We start from the raw sequence: 15,561 nt of genomic DNA, 5'->3' as shown, positions 1-15,561 counted from the left end.
GCTATCTAAGGATGGTACTATAGAACGCCACCTCAAGGTAGGCCTAGTGGCGCCATCTCTTGGTCAGGCCGGAAACTTATCAATCCACCCTCGTACGTACTAGATGTTATTGATAAAGTCGACTGTGTCACGGATTGGGTTGCACCAATTGTTTGTGTGCCTAAAGGCGATGGCATAAGATTATGTTGCGATTATTCAAAACTAAATAAGAGCGTACTACGACCGTATTTTCCGATTTCAAAAGCTGAACTTACTCTCGTTCGCTTAAAAGATGCTAAGTTTTTCTCAAAAGCCGATGTAAATTTATCGTTTTATTAGGTTAAACTAGATGTGCAGAGTAAACTTTTAACTACATTTATCACTCCTTCGGGAGATTTAAATTAAACAACAACCATTTGGAATTTCTTGCGCACCTGAGTACTTTGTGAACTTGTTTTCGAAAATTTTATCTGGAATAACAGGAGCAATATCTCACGTAGATAATATTCTAGTATTCGGTCATACTATTGAAGAACATGATGAAACTCTGAGGGCGGTTCTCAAGTAACTAGAAGCAGAAGGTCTTACAATTAATAGAGAAAAATGCGAATTCGGGGTTCGAAAAGTAAAATACTTAGGACATATCGTCTCGGAACGCGGAATTGATATCGACGCGGATAGAGTAAAAGCAATTGCTCAATTTTCCGAGCCAACTAATGAAGTTGAACTCCAAAGATTTCTAGGCATGGTTAATTTCGGCGCTAGATGCATCGAGAACCGATCTTAAACTCTTGAACCTCTTTATAGTCTTTTGAAAAATAATGTTATGTACGTATGGGGTATAGAACAAAAAGAGAAATTTAACTTAGTAAAGAAGATACTGACTACTCCTCCTACTCTTGCCTTTTTTGATGCTGAGAACCAAAAGATCGTTAGTGCTGATGCCAGCTCTCATGGTATCGATGCTTGCTTATTTCAAAAAGATGAAAACGGGCCTCGCAAAATTGTAGCTTACACATCAAAAACACTAACCTCAAATGAATGTAGATACGCACAAATAGAACGCGAAGCATTAGCATTAATTTTTAGTAGCAGACTGTCTACCGAGAAGCCCATTATCAGACAAGGGCAGCGCGGAAAAATTGGACGATAAAGTCGATACGTTCGTAAATTTTATTGTGATCAGTTGTGCAATAAGAGACATACATATCGAAAAGATAATAAAAAGTCAGAACTCGCCCGAAATTTGTAGCAAGTTAAAATTATACCCTATTGACGGTTGGCCTGAGAAAAAAATACCAAAGCCCTAAATCCGTATTATCAGTATCGCGTGGATATTAATTTTTCTCAAAATTTGTTTCTCTTGGGAATAAGAATAATCATCTTGATGGATATGCAGCAGAAAGTTTTAGCCGCAATACACTCGGGCCATCAAGGTATTGTCAAATTTCGTCGTAGAACCAAAGAATCTATATTGTGGCTAGGCTTAAGCTCACTGATTAAGAACCTAATTCGTAACTGCCCAAATTGTATCCAAGAACGCTCAAATTCGAAATATGATTTTAAGACAGAAAATCCTCCTACTCGACCATGGCAGCGATTAGAGTCAGATTTATTTACATACGGCGGAAAGTAGTATCTAATAGTTGTTAACTATTTTTCGCGTTACATCGAAATCGCAAAATTAAGTAGTTTAGCCGAAAGAAAGAGAATCGAGAGGATAACGGAACCATTTTCGAGATACGGAATTTACGAGGAACTAGTATCGGACAATAGTCTGCAATTTAGAAATGAATTTAAAACACTTGTAGAAGAGTATTATTTCCGACACATAACAAGCTCTCCTTACTTTAATCAATCGAACGGTGAGGATGAAGCTGCTGTCAAAATATTGAAACAACTGTTTAAAAAAAACGGTAGTGATTGTAATCAGCTCGCAAAAGCTCTGTTATCCTATCGATCCACTCCGCTTGCAAACGGCTTTTCGCCAGCCAAAATGCTCATCAATCGAAAATTGCGAACAGAAGTGCGTACCGTACCCAGCGCTCTAAAAGGGAAGGGGAAGGTAGACGAAATATATACTAAAAATCTAGCTTTGAAAAATAAGCAAGTATGGATCATAGATTTAAAAAGGTATGGTGAAGTTGTAGATAAACTCCACACTCTACGGTCCTATATCGTTATTTCAGCGGATTCTGATTATAGGAGAAACAGATGGTACCTAATTAGTGCACATCATTATAACAAAAAAGATATCAATAAAAATGAATCTGATATCGAAACACCGAAACCCTCACCGAGAAGACCTGAAAGAACGAAACAATTTATAAAAGTACCAGTGAAATTAATAATAAAACAATTAGGGGAAAACCTGTGCAACAACCTGCCGAACAAATTGTACAACAACTAATCGTATAAACTGTAGAACAACGCGCCGAACCAATTGTATAACAACGCACGAGTATGTACACCCGAATATTCAGCATCATCTTCATTATAGTATTCCGTCTCTATAATAATTAGTGATCAGTTAGTGGTGACACTACACCAAACTTCACCAACAATCAATATTCCTGAAGGGGATTATAATAATCCTCCTCATTTCAATATTAGTGTACGCGAATTTAACCCCCAAGATCCTCCTAATTGCTTGGGAACTAGAGGTTCCCAAATGGAATCTCAAAAGAAATTATATTCGATTGTCCCATTCGAGAATGTACCTAATTTTGATGTATTTTCACAAAAAGATCCATATGAAGACACAAAATCTGATATCGAGGATGGTATTGATGCAAAGGGATGGGAGGACTTCGCTAAAGAATTAAATTCCGTAAAAAGTACATTAGGTAAAGTATTTTAAAAAACAGGTATGTGTTGTTGATACAGATAAACAAAATAAATTCAGAACTACTAAGTTGGATCCGAGTGTTCATAGTTTCCAAAAGGTAGTTGAAAGTAGAGTGGAACGAAGATTAGCTAAAAATATTCAAAAACAATCGGAACAATGTGAATTCTTATCGCGTCAAAACGAGGGCCCTGTGATAGATGTTGACAGACGTGTTGATCACCTGCAACATGAAACTGAGGAGATCCATTCAAAAAATGGTGACTCAATTGTTAAAAAAATGGGTAATGAAGAACGTTTAAGAGATTTGGAGAAAACCCAAATTCAATTGCAAAATGCTTTGGAACACAAGGTTATTCCCTGTGCAAAAATGCCTTTGTTAAAAAACCATCTCATTCCAAAGTTTGCTGCTAGCGGTATGGAAGGGCCTATGCGTTTTCTAAGGGATTTTAAAATTTACGTCAATGCAGCTGACGTTCGTAAAACGGAGCAACATTACGTGCTCTTGACTTCCTGTGAAGGCATGGCCAAAGAATGGTACAATTTTATGTCGTCTGACAGAGACAACATCGACACCTTTAAAGCCAAATTTATTAGAAATTTTTAGAATGAGACTGTTCAATAACAAATAAGCAGGGATATCAAAATAACAACGTTATGCAAGAGATTTAATTCCACCCCCTTCTAATTCAGAAATAGTAAACAAATTATCGAGACATTTCACGGTAGACATTAAAACCGCGATATTAATAAGAGGTATAAAAGATTTTGAGGGGTTAGTAGAACTACTTGAAATATTCGATTTAAGCCAACCGGTTAATTTCGAAAACCATAGAGACGGTCAATTCCCTTACAACCAAGAGACAGCTCATTATTCACAAGACCATGGAATTCTGCGTCAATATCAGGCCTTAGAAGTCAGGGAAATAACAATCCGGGGTGGCGTACACGCGTTAACGATCGCCAGCAACATGGCAATAGTTCAAATTATAATCGAAACCGTAACCCTTCCTGGTAGACCGAAGGAACCGAATGGAACCTCTACAAAGTACCCGCAAAGACCCCATTTGTTTCCTTTTTTAAAAACTCAAAAAACAGCAAGAACAACTTTTAAGCTATTGAAATTCGGATTCTACGTTAAAGCGCGCGAAGTTTAAGAATAAAATTCTCTCTCACTTGCATCGCAGCGTTATTGTCTGCGGTTTCCACTGCGTTGAGCTAGCATCCATACATAATTTTTAAAGTTACCGATGGAACACTTATTAACTGCTACTAAAAGAAGATGGACTTGAAGTCGCCTTCGGCCCATGTAAATAATAGATATTTTATTTTTTTAAGTATTTAACGCTGCAAGAAAAAGTATTGTGATTATTCCTTGAGTTTCTAATGCATGCCCAATGGGGTCTTTACGGGTACTTTGTAGAGGCACACATTCGGTTCCTTCAGTCCGCCAGGGCTCATTATAATAGTGATAATCAGGGTAGAAAGAACCAAAGCTATTACCCTTTTCAACAATTTAACCCTTAAAATCCGATAGAAATGTGATGATTAATAATCATCGCGGTCCTGGCGAACCGAATGAACGGAAAGGATACTCTACAGCACACCCTTATAGTATCCACAGAGTATTCCTTCCGTATCATGCAACAAAAACTAAAAAAACAGCAAGATAGGCATTTGACCTTTTAAAATTCGGATTCTACGTTAAATTTACCATTAGAATCTCACAGAGTAATTGCAATAGTTTTTTTCAGCGTTAAAAAAGAAAAAAATACAATACCTGTTATGAACATACGCTGAAGGCCACTTCAAGCGCATCTTCTTGCAGTGACAGCATACTACTCAAGCGACTATGGCTGCGCTTGAAGCCACCTTCAGCAGAATTTATGACATTTCATTTTTTATTTTTAACGCTGCAAAAAAACGATTGTAATTACTCCGTGAGATTCTAATGGCAAATTTAACGTAAAATCCGAATCGTAACAAGTTAAATGCCCATCTTACTGTTTTTTTTAGTTTTGTTGCATGATACGGAAGGAATGCTATATGTAGTGAGGTATATACTAGTATATATGAGGTATATGAGGTATATACTTGTGAGGTAACGTGCACATCAGAATCATTTTATCTTGGAAATCTTAGTCATTTTAAAAAATGCGAAAAACTATCAATTCCCAGGTAGAAATACACCACGAGCCCAGTACTCGCCCAGTACAGCCTGCAAGAGTTCCAGGACTGGCTGTCTGTACTGGGTTAGTACTGGCTTGTAATAATTGGCGGTACTGGCGTGCCAGCACTGGCGCAGTACTGACTTCGAGTTCTGGGATAGTACTGGCAAACCACTCGCATACTAAAATGCCGGTGGTGACCCACAAATCGAAAAAATGCTGAAAAATAGTTATTGGTGATAATAGTGACCGTTTTTCATATTCTGGCGAATTATTAAAGTCCGGTTTAAAATAGGGGTGCGGAGTAGTTTTCGGATTTGCGTTTGTTTTTCTGTGTTTTTTCTCCTATAATTGTGTCTGGGTCACTGTGTGTTCCTGCATCATCTACAGGCAAAGTTTGTGAATCAGCACCTGTGGATACGCGCGACTCTTCTCTAAAAAATGAAGTCAGCGTAAACTATTTCTTTAAAAATTGAATTTTTTGCGTTGAATTGAAGAGCCTTTCAGCCGCATCCTTCCATTCAGAATCAGATGTCCTACTCTCGTTAAAATTTGAGATTTCGTTATTACTTAGGACACTGACATTTTTTTTTTATCATTTCTCGTAATTTTAAAAACACCTCAACACCATTTATAAGCTTATTCTTTTAAGTTCGAGTTTTGCACCATTGGCACAGTACTGTCCCGGTCGTGCATTCAACCGTTAGCCAGTACTGGGCAAACTTCCGCCTGTCTCTACTGGCGGGCAGTACTGGGCCAGTACTGCGCCGGTGGTGCACTCCGGCACACTACCGAAATTTCTACCTGGGTTGTAGGCATGTCTTTAATAGGCGCCACATGTTCGAGACCTGTACGTATTAAAACAGAATTACATGCTAGTTTTTCTCTGGGGGAATGGAGAGGCCAATTTATATTTATTGTAATTCCAAAGTTAAATAAAGACTGTATCTTTGTTGTAGATTTACTAAAAAGATTTAAATGTAATATCGATTTAGAGGAAAATACTGTATGGATTAAATGCCAGAATTATTCTGTACGAACCTGTCTTATTGAAGACAAACCAAAAAAATTCAGGATAATTGAAGATCCAGATCATACCTATGAGATGTGTCAGATACAGGGTGAGGGAGAAAACTGGTTGCTGGGAGATAATTTTGCTCATTATATGGAAATAAATAAAAGTGTAAATACTATTGAACCTAAAAAGATTTAAATCTTATCGGAACAAGCAATTATGAACAATAGAGGCGATCGAAACTCTAAACGCGAGCGAACGTGTTAAATTTAAGGAAATAATTTTAAGACATACCAAATTTTTTAACAAAGAACCAGGTCTAATTAATGTGTATGAACATGAATTAAAAGTCAAGGACAATCAGCCTTTTATTAGTCACACGCATTCAGTACCGATGGCCCTCCGAAAACGTGTAGGCAATGAAATTGTGAATTCAGTGAAAACAGGCAAAATCCGACGCTCAAATAGTGCGTACATCAATCCTCAGCTCATTGTTACTAACAAAAATGGCGATATTTGCCTTTTCGGGACGCTAGAAAATTAAATAACATATTAATTGATGATTACAAATGTTCTCAACCTATGGATACAATATTCCAATGTTACGCAGGTGCGAAAATTATGTCGACTCTACACTTGATAATGAGTTTCTGGCCGATTCCCTTACGTCCAGAATCCTGCAAATACACCGCTTTCCTTTTTGAAGGCAAATGTCAAGAATTTTTTGTAACATCTTCTGGACTCAAAAGCAGCACTGCTGCTCTAGTACGTAGACTAGACTTTGCCTTGAGAGGTATAGAAGATTTCGTGATAAATTTCATTGATGATCTTCTGTGCATATCTAAAGATGTAGATCAACGGTTCCATCATTTGAAAATGCTTTTCCAATGCCTACAGGAACACAACATTATAATAAACTTTGAAAAATCTAATTTTTTGCCACTATGTCAAATTTTTGGGATTTATTTTAACTTCACAATGTATAGAACCTGACCCGGGCAAGGTTAAAGCTATAAAAGGATATCCTAGACCCAAGAAGGTTAAGGACTTATGCAGTTTTTTTAGGTTTGATCAACTTTTCTACTAAATACTCAAAGAATCATGCAAAAGAAATCGTTCCACTTTTGGAACTCTTACATAAAGGAGTAATATGGGAATGAATCTCGGATAGGAAAAACGCTTTTCTACGTACAAAGGATTTGTTTTGCAAATACATGCTCCTACACTATCCAGATTTAACAAGACCCTTTTTTCTCTAAACTGACGTCTGTGACGTCGCACTCGGCGCAGTTCTATACCAACGAGATCCAATTGAAGGAAATTGACCTATATTACATGCGAGTAGGACCTTTAAAGGACCTGAAATTAATTGCTTTACTACAGAAAAGGAATTATTGGATATAGTATGGGAACTCATGAAATTTAGGTCTTTTATCTATGGCACACGATTTACTATTATAACTGACCATAGAGCTCCCATCTTCCTGCAAACATGCAAGTTTATAGATTCTCGATTGATACTCTGGATATTAACTATCCAGGATTATGTCCTTAACGTCGAATATTACAAAGGTAAACTCAACGGAGTAGCTGATGCTTTAAGTAGTATCCCCTATAATTTGGATGATGAAGTTTCCGACGTCAATGAAAGGCGTGTTTTTCTATATCACTTGGCAAGAAAGCCTTTCTCTGATAGCCGTAAAACCCTTCAAAAATTCGCTAAGGAACAAGCTAATGATCCGGCCTTACAACGTAAGTCTTGAGATGTTCGGGAAAAAGGGCTGAAAAATACATGATTCAGGGCGGTTTGTTAGACTTCGATAAGGAACAGTTAACAAAACTTTGTTGAACTCCTAAAAACGTCAAGTATGTGATAGATGAATGTCAGTACTTGTACGGCCTTATAGGACACCTTAAATGCTTTTGAAAGCATTTTATTAGCCCAAATTCGCTAAAGTAATACGACAAAGGATTGCCAGTTGTCCTTCTTTCCAGTTTAACAAGGCTACCAACCAAACGTTTTTTTCGGAGATGAGGAGCGTGACACCTTCTAAACCGAGGGAATTACTATCCATTGATTTTTACGGCCCTCTACCTACAACCAAGGAAGGATTTAAGTTTATTCTCTCAACGATAGATACCTTCCGCAAATTTGTCAAACTATACCCTATGAGAAGAGCAACAACTAAGAATGCTCTATCTAAAATCCGTCAGGAATATATCCCCAAATTTAGGAAACCCGAGAAGATCATCTGTGATAACGGGACCCAATTCACCTCGAAGAACTGGATAGATGCCCTTGAACAAGATGACATTAAATTAATCTTTTCATCCACACGTCATCCCCAAGGTAATATGGTGGAACGGATTTACCGTGAACTATCCAGGTTCTTACGCCCGCTTCTAGGGAATAAACACAATTCATGGTGGAAATGGTTCAAAATCCTAGATTCTTGTATGAACTAAACCCATCACGGAACTACTGAGTTTACGCCAGTCACAATTCACTGCAAAACCAAACCCTCCTGTATCTGGGAAAAGTGGTTGGTACTCCTTACGAAACTCCCTGATATCCCTCACGAGCGGAAGATTCAACTTGTACCAGAACGTATTTATCGAAAACCCTTAAGAAGAGCTGAAAGGTTTCGAAGAACCCACAAACGCATCGAATTAAAGGTAGGAGATTTAGTACGGATCAAGCTAGTAAATCAATCTGACAAAGATAATAAAAGAATTTCCAAATTCATGCAATTTTATGAGGGTCATTTATAATTAAATCAGTTGTCCACCCAGGAACCTTAATACTCCAGGATCCCATAGGAAGGATGAGTCCACTTCTCATACCTAAGACCGAGCAAGAAAGTCTTACCCTGTATTGTTATAAACAATACCCTAGATGTAAGCGCGTTGGAATTATCATCCTAATGCAAGCATCCATTAGATAATTATTATAGACATTTAAGAGATATTATACAAAAAAAGGAAAGGAAACTTTTTAAAAGAGGGAATTCATAAAAAAACTGCCATAATTAAAAAAAAAATTAGCATAGAAAGTTAAAATAAAAGTGGGACGATGGTCGTGGGGGCTAAAGCGTAGGCTTTGGACCCACTCCATCGGCTTGCAGGTTCGATTCCCGCCTCGCACTCTGGAAGAGCCTCGGCGGTCCATGCGGTGAACACTAGCCTAGCAAGGGAGTTGTTCATCCCCGGAGAGTCGTGGGACGGGTACCTCTAGAGAAAAAGGTTTTCTCTAAGTACTTAAAGCTGTTGCTCTTGGTAGTTCGGAACCCACCTTAAACTGTAGGTCCCCCTTCCACCACCAAGTGAGTGTGTGGGGGGTGTGTAAAGGAATAAAGAAGAAGGTGCAAGAAAAATGTAAACCTTTAGGGGACACATTAGAAGCTTTCATTCCATTCCAAGTTAAAATAAGATGAAACAAAACTAAGGAAAGTTATGTAAAAAATACGCTTAAAATATCAGCTCAATAGAAGACAATAAAAATAAATAAGTGTTATATGTATATAAAAATAATTATCATTAACGCAAACTAAACCTGACACGATTTATTTTGACAAAACTAAACTCCACTTTTTTCCCCTAAAAACAGGCAAAAATGGTCAAATTCGACGGGTACATAACTTATGGCCTATCGAAGCTAGAACAGTGTTCTTTTTGAGAATCACAGCAAACTGAGTCTACTTTTACATATCCGTGGAACACTGCCGTCAAGCATTTAGGTTAAAAGGTACACAATGGTTTTTGAAACTTAGCGATTTTTCGCTGAAAATCAAAAAAAGTGGGGGCTTTTCAATATACCATAACTCGGAACCTATTAAAGATAACGGATTATTTGATTTACAACATTTTCTCATAATGTTGTTCTCTTTCTTTGTTCTGTTGGAAATTTTGCTATCAAATGAAATGGAAATCATCCGTCCACGCAAGCGTGATTTTTTAAAATGTTTTTAAAAAAAACCGGGTTCCCCCTCGTATTCATGATAGCATTTTTAATATGTTGAATAGGACCCCTTAATAAGGCATTTTCTCGAAAAAATTGTAAACCCGATTTTTTCGGGAATTTCACTCTTTTTTCCGACTTTATGCCTGGACTAATAGCGTTAGTAAAACAGCGACTTGAAATTTATAAGTGGCAAGGCTCTAGAATCTAAGTCTTCTGATACGATATTAGATATGATTGGAGATAAAGGGGAACCTATAATATTAACCAAATTTAAAAAAAAACCTTAAATTTTAGCAATTCTTTATTACCTCTTTTAAAAAGTATAATTAAAAGCAGAAAACATGAAATTTATATCAACTCTAGTACAGTGGACTCTACGACACTTCTCATTTTCAGGACTGAAGGGGAAGCGAACAAGAAGTGTTAGATAACCCTCTCTCCTGATATTGTACATCATTTTCGTAAATATATATTATTACAATTAAAAGGATGCATTGGTATTAAAAAGGACGTAGTTTAAGTATCTCGTCAAAAAATGCGCCTTTTTAAAAAAATTTGGTTATTTAACATTTTTTTGCAACTTCTGCCCCTAACCTCAGTGACCCAGTCTTTGTCAACTGAATATCTTTAATGCCATAACTCTGGTAATTTTTGGTTCTCTGAGAAAAGGTCATTACGAACAGTATGAATATCCGTACAGAAAATTTTTTTAGTTTTGAAAGAAAGTGGTCTAAAAAAATTCAAAATGCGCTAACTTTTTGAATTTGTATTTACAATAGCTGGCTGACGAACTTGACCTTTAGTTCATGACACTAAAAAGTGTTATGGTGAAAACAGACAGACATACGTAAATACATACAAACATACATACATGCATACATACATACAAACATAAGTACATACATACATACATACATACATACATACATACAGATAGACAGGCAGACAGACATAAAGATAGATAGACAGACAGATTCATAAAAACCTGCTTTTCGGATTTAGGGGATCTCAAAACGTGGACATTTAACAATAACTGGGGGGGGGGGTGGAATTTTACTCAAATCTAATACCTTCTCTTATTAGAATGTACAAATAGTAATCAATTTGAGAGTTTATATATCAGCTAAAAATGCATGATTAGAATATGATATCTCTAAAACTAATTCATTTATATTTCCATAGCAACTTCCGCATATAGTTGCCTATTCCACAAAAGAAAACGTATTTTTAATATATTTAACTCCTTGTGATTGTGCCAATAGACAGACCTCACAGAGATGTCTTGTATTCCGCAAAATTGTTCGTATTTTTAATGAATTTAATTCCTTCTCATCAGTTCACAAAATATGTTAAATAAATTTGTTTTAATTCTTTCATGTGAAATATAAGTTTTGAAATTTGTATACTGATTAATTCAAATCTGCCTCTCTAGAGTTCAAATTATGTAATTCACAAATTTTAATAGATTTCATCTGTAGTGTAAGTTAGTAAGTTGATTGAGAGGAATAGGATTTGCAATTTTTCTTTTCTCATTGGGGGAGTTTGTTAAAGATTTATTTAGGTGAAACTAGCAGAAGACTACAGACGCGAATAGTAGAACACAAAAGGAATTGCAGAACAGGTACTAATAATACAGGCCTATCACAACATGTTTTGCCTTTTGATCATCATTTTGATTTAAAAAGCATCAAGATTTTAGAAAAGAATTTTATGATATACAAAACAAAAATTATAGCATTTATTTCTAAGAGAAAGTACAATAATTTGTTCGCTTACAAACTGGAATAATGCATATTAATTACGTCTATCAGTGCTTATTAAACTGATTTTTTTCAATTTCAAACTTTTGGCGCGTACTGTGACTAGCTGTAGGAATCAATGTCTAATCAAAATAATTATATACGACGACATATTAACCTTCTCTGTAATAAATTCGTTTGTCAAAATGTCGTCCTGGCGAATTTCATAATATGACAATTTGTAATTTTTCTCTCTGAAAAAATATATTATAATGTCTTTAAAAAGCTTCTAAATTGGTAAAAAAAACTCTATGAAACCCCTCTTTCCCTTTTAAAAGAGGAAGTCCACATAAGTTAAAAAATTGAAATTTTAAAATGGTTTGATACGATAACCGTTTGTTTGTGTTTTCCTGTCAACGAAGATTTGTTTCAGGTAAAGATTTTTTAATTCATACACTCAACAAAATGTCCTGTTAAATTAACCAGAGTTCTGTTTAAATACGCCCTTACTATTTTTCTGGTTAGAGCAACCAGAGTTCTGGTTAAATTATCCAGAAATTCTGATAAAAATAATCAGAATCCTGATTACTTTAACCATAAAAAATAGTATGGGCATATTTAACCAGAATTCTGGTTGATTTAACGAGACATTTTTTTGAGTACATATTTATTTTATTCAGTTTTAAAATTGTTACTAGATTTGTGAAATTAGATATTTAAATTTTAACAAAATGTATGTTTTTACAGACACTCTTGTAATTTTTTACCCTGAGGAAGACCCAATGACGGGTCGAAGCATCAGTTTATTTGCAGTTTTTAACTAAATAAACATATATATTTAAGGTATGAACAAAATAATTTGTCTCAATCTATAAATAAAATATATTCTCGCATTATATTGAATTTAAAAAATATATTTATTTAAAAATCAGTTAGCTAAATATGAGTTAGTCTTTGGAACTAAAAAGGGCCAATAATTACAAAATATACGGATTATTACTTTTTTCTTGCCTCAAATAAAAAATTTAGTACACTTAGATATTTATGTGCAATTTATAATAATGATCTATTTTAATTTCATTAATTTTTAATTATACGCGGATTGAATTTCGTATCAACAGATACCAATGAGGGACACTGCGCCAGGCAAACGCAGTAGCTCAACATGCAAAGGTTTGGATCACTCTGTTTCTAGTTTTCTCATGAAATTATGTCTCAGGTGCATTTTATCGTCCTGGGACGATAAGGTACCCCACTCCTAACAATGATCTATTTTTATGCTCCAAACAACTACTAGAAAGAGAGGAAAATATTATGGTATTGCAGAAAAACCTTCGCACACGGCTCGCAAGTTTGACCTTGCCTAGGGACAGGCCTTTTAAAATTAAAGATCAACAAATCGACAACTCTAATTTGGTGATTGTGTATTTTTTTTTTTGTTAAAGCTTCTTCGGCATTCCCAGCATGTATCTCGTACTTCGCACTCGAATTTACTTTAAATGTGAACTTTTCTATACAATATGTTAAACACTGTTATATCAAATGTATATTATAATGTACAGTGAAATCCTTCAACAGCCCTCCCTTCTATAGCCCTTCCGAGAATCGACGCCGCGCTGCAGGCAGGTGTAATAGGAGCTGCGCGGGGTCTGAGGTTGTCACTCAGGCGAACACTCAGGCGTGAACAAACAACAATGGAGCGGGCTATAATGAGTTAGTTCTCACCCACCTTCAGCCCCAAAATCAGCGTTATAGTAGAGTTTCACTGTATTTATTTCTGCATCTTGGGCTGCTACTGTTTATTCAGCTATTGCAAAATAATGTACAAATTTGATTTTTCATGTTTATTTTAATATTTGTTCCTTATTTTACAGTAATTTTTACTCTCAACGACCATTAAAAGGCTATCATTTCAATAAATTTCTACATATAAAATTCACAATATGTATTGTCATTGAGACAGGCGCATTTTCATTCTCTTGTTTTTCAAATTAAAAAAAATGTCGCATCATATACAAAAAAAACTATTTTGTTATTAAACATTGTATTGCAATTTGTCTCCTTTTTCCGTCAATTTAATTTGTTTATTTTCAAAGTGTTTTTTTACGATTTAAACTAAAAATACGCATCCTAGCGTAAAGTGGCTCGAAGAAAAACTGTAGAAATAATTTAGGCGGATAATGTTATAAGTTAATATGTTATTGTAGCTTGTATTATTATTACTTTGTAGATATTTTTTGAATGCACGATTTTTGGGCGAAGAAATTTTACCTTTTTAATTTTTTCGTAGCTTGTGTCGTTTACCTAAAAAATTAATTTTTTTATTTTTAATTCTGTAACACATTTGAGAATCTTTGAAATACTGTGAAATTTTTTATTCTTTTTTTTACAATCAAAATTTGCATTTTCGATTTTCCAGAAAAATTCTAAAAGTATTTATAATAATCTTCTAGGGTTTTCAAAATTCAACGTTTTCCTCTCCTGGACTTTTTTTCATATCGTGCGTTGTTTGGCCTAAAATGTTAATTTTCGTTTGATTTTTGGAATTTTGTAAATGCTATAACTGCGATGATTTTTTCATTTTCAAAAAAAAAGTCAGAAGGATAAATTATTCCTCTTTTCAGTAATACTGATAACCTTACATAGAATTGTTAAATATACAATAAAAATGGTCTCAAACATTTTGAAAATGCTTTAACTTTTCGAATATTTATCCAAAATGGCTAGCTAACGAACTTGAACTTCATTTTAAGACACAAAAAGAGTTTAGCAAAGGCCAATCCAATCTAATTATTTCGAAAGTTATCGTGCTAACAAACTAAAAATCTACAGGCATACGCAATCATCCACGAAGAGACAGACCGGCAGACAGACACATTCGTTAAAACTTGTTTTTCGGATTCAGGGGGCCTTAAAACGTGGGCATTTGTCAAAAAAGAAGGGGGTCAAATTTTACACAAATCTAATACCTTCTCTGAAGAGAATGTAATAATAGTTATTTTTAGTTAATTTAAATTTTCTTTTCTGAATTTGATCACTTGATAATAAAAATATGTTTATTAGACGCACGGACTCATTAGGAACGAAATCTAAATCTAGTCTAAATGACTCCATCCGATGCCGATTCATTATTTCTCAGTCTAAATTCTTGACTCCAGATCATTCCTAATGATTCCACAATCATTGCGCAGTCATTCCAGTTGATTCCGCGGAAATCTCAAAAAGCTTCGAACTCTGCCTGAAAACGAAATTTAATTCCGACTGACATTGAATGATTCCGTACCAGTCTGAATAAAATTTTTATTTGATCTGAATCTGGCGCAACCCGCGAGTTTATTCCAAGTGATTCCGTGCCATTCCACTTTCAGTCCGAATGCTTCCGTAGCGAAAATTTCCATTCCGTATGCATGCAAATGACCCCTTAGCCCGAATACTTCGGCACATACCAGAGTGTAATTATTTAATCAATCAAATAAACTTCAATTAATCTTCAATGTTCATATTTTGAATTTTGTTAGGGAAAGTAACTACATTGAACTTTAAAAAAAAAGTTGAAATAGAATAAGTGTGACAAATTGCTGAATATTATTTGACCCAATTATCATTATTATCATACATCTAAAATGATTCTCGGTTTATGTTAAGTTATTCAAAATACCAAAATTTTAACGAAATCGTTTGATCCTGTACTCGTATAAAGTATATATGATACAAATAATTGTACATTTTACGTACATATTACAAGGTATTAGGAGGGTAGTTCAATAAGTCCTTAGAATGAAGTGTAAAAACAATTTTTTTTGGGTAAATTTTTTTTTATTTTTCAACATAATCTCCTTGGAGCTCTATACACT

The 15,561-nt window shown here is 35.1% G+C and overlaps 1 protein-coding gene across 2 annotated transcripts in view; it reads right to left on the bottom strand.

Moving 5' to 3' along the window:
- Nucleotides 1-15,561, bottom strand: part of LOC117174583 (neuronal acetylcholine receptor subunit alpha-5-like) — a 28,518-nt gene that overhangs the window by 4,562 nt on the left and 8,395 nt on the right. The window lies entirely within an intron of this gene.

Source organism: Belonocnema kinseyi, chromosome 6, assembly GCF_010883055.1.
Source record: "Belonocnema kinseyi isolate 2016_QV_RU_SX_M_011 chromosome 6, B_treatae_v1, whole genome shotgun sequence".
NCBI lineage: Eukaryota > Metazoa > Arthropoda > Insecta > Hymenoptera > Cynipidae > Belonocnema > Belonocnema kinseyi.
The sequence above is the reverse complement of the archived record's forward strand: the minus strand, read 5'-3'. Positions and strand labels throughout refer to the sequence as shown.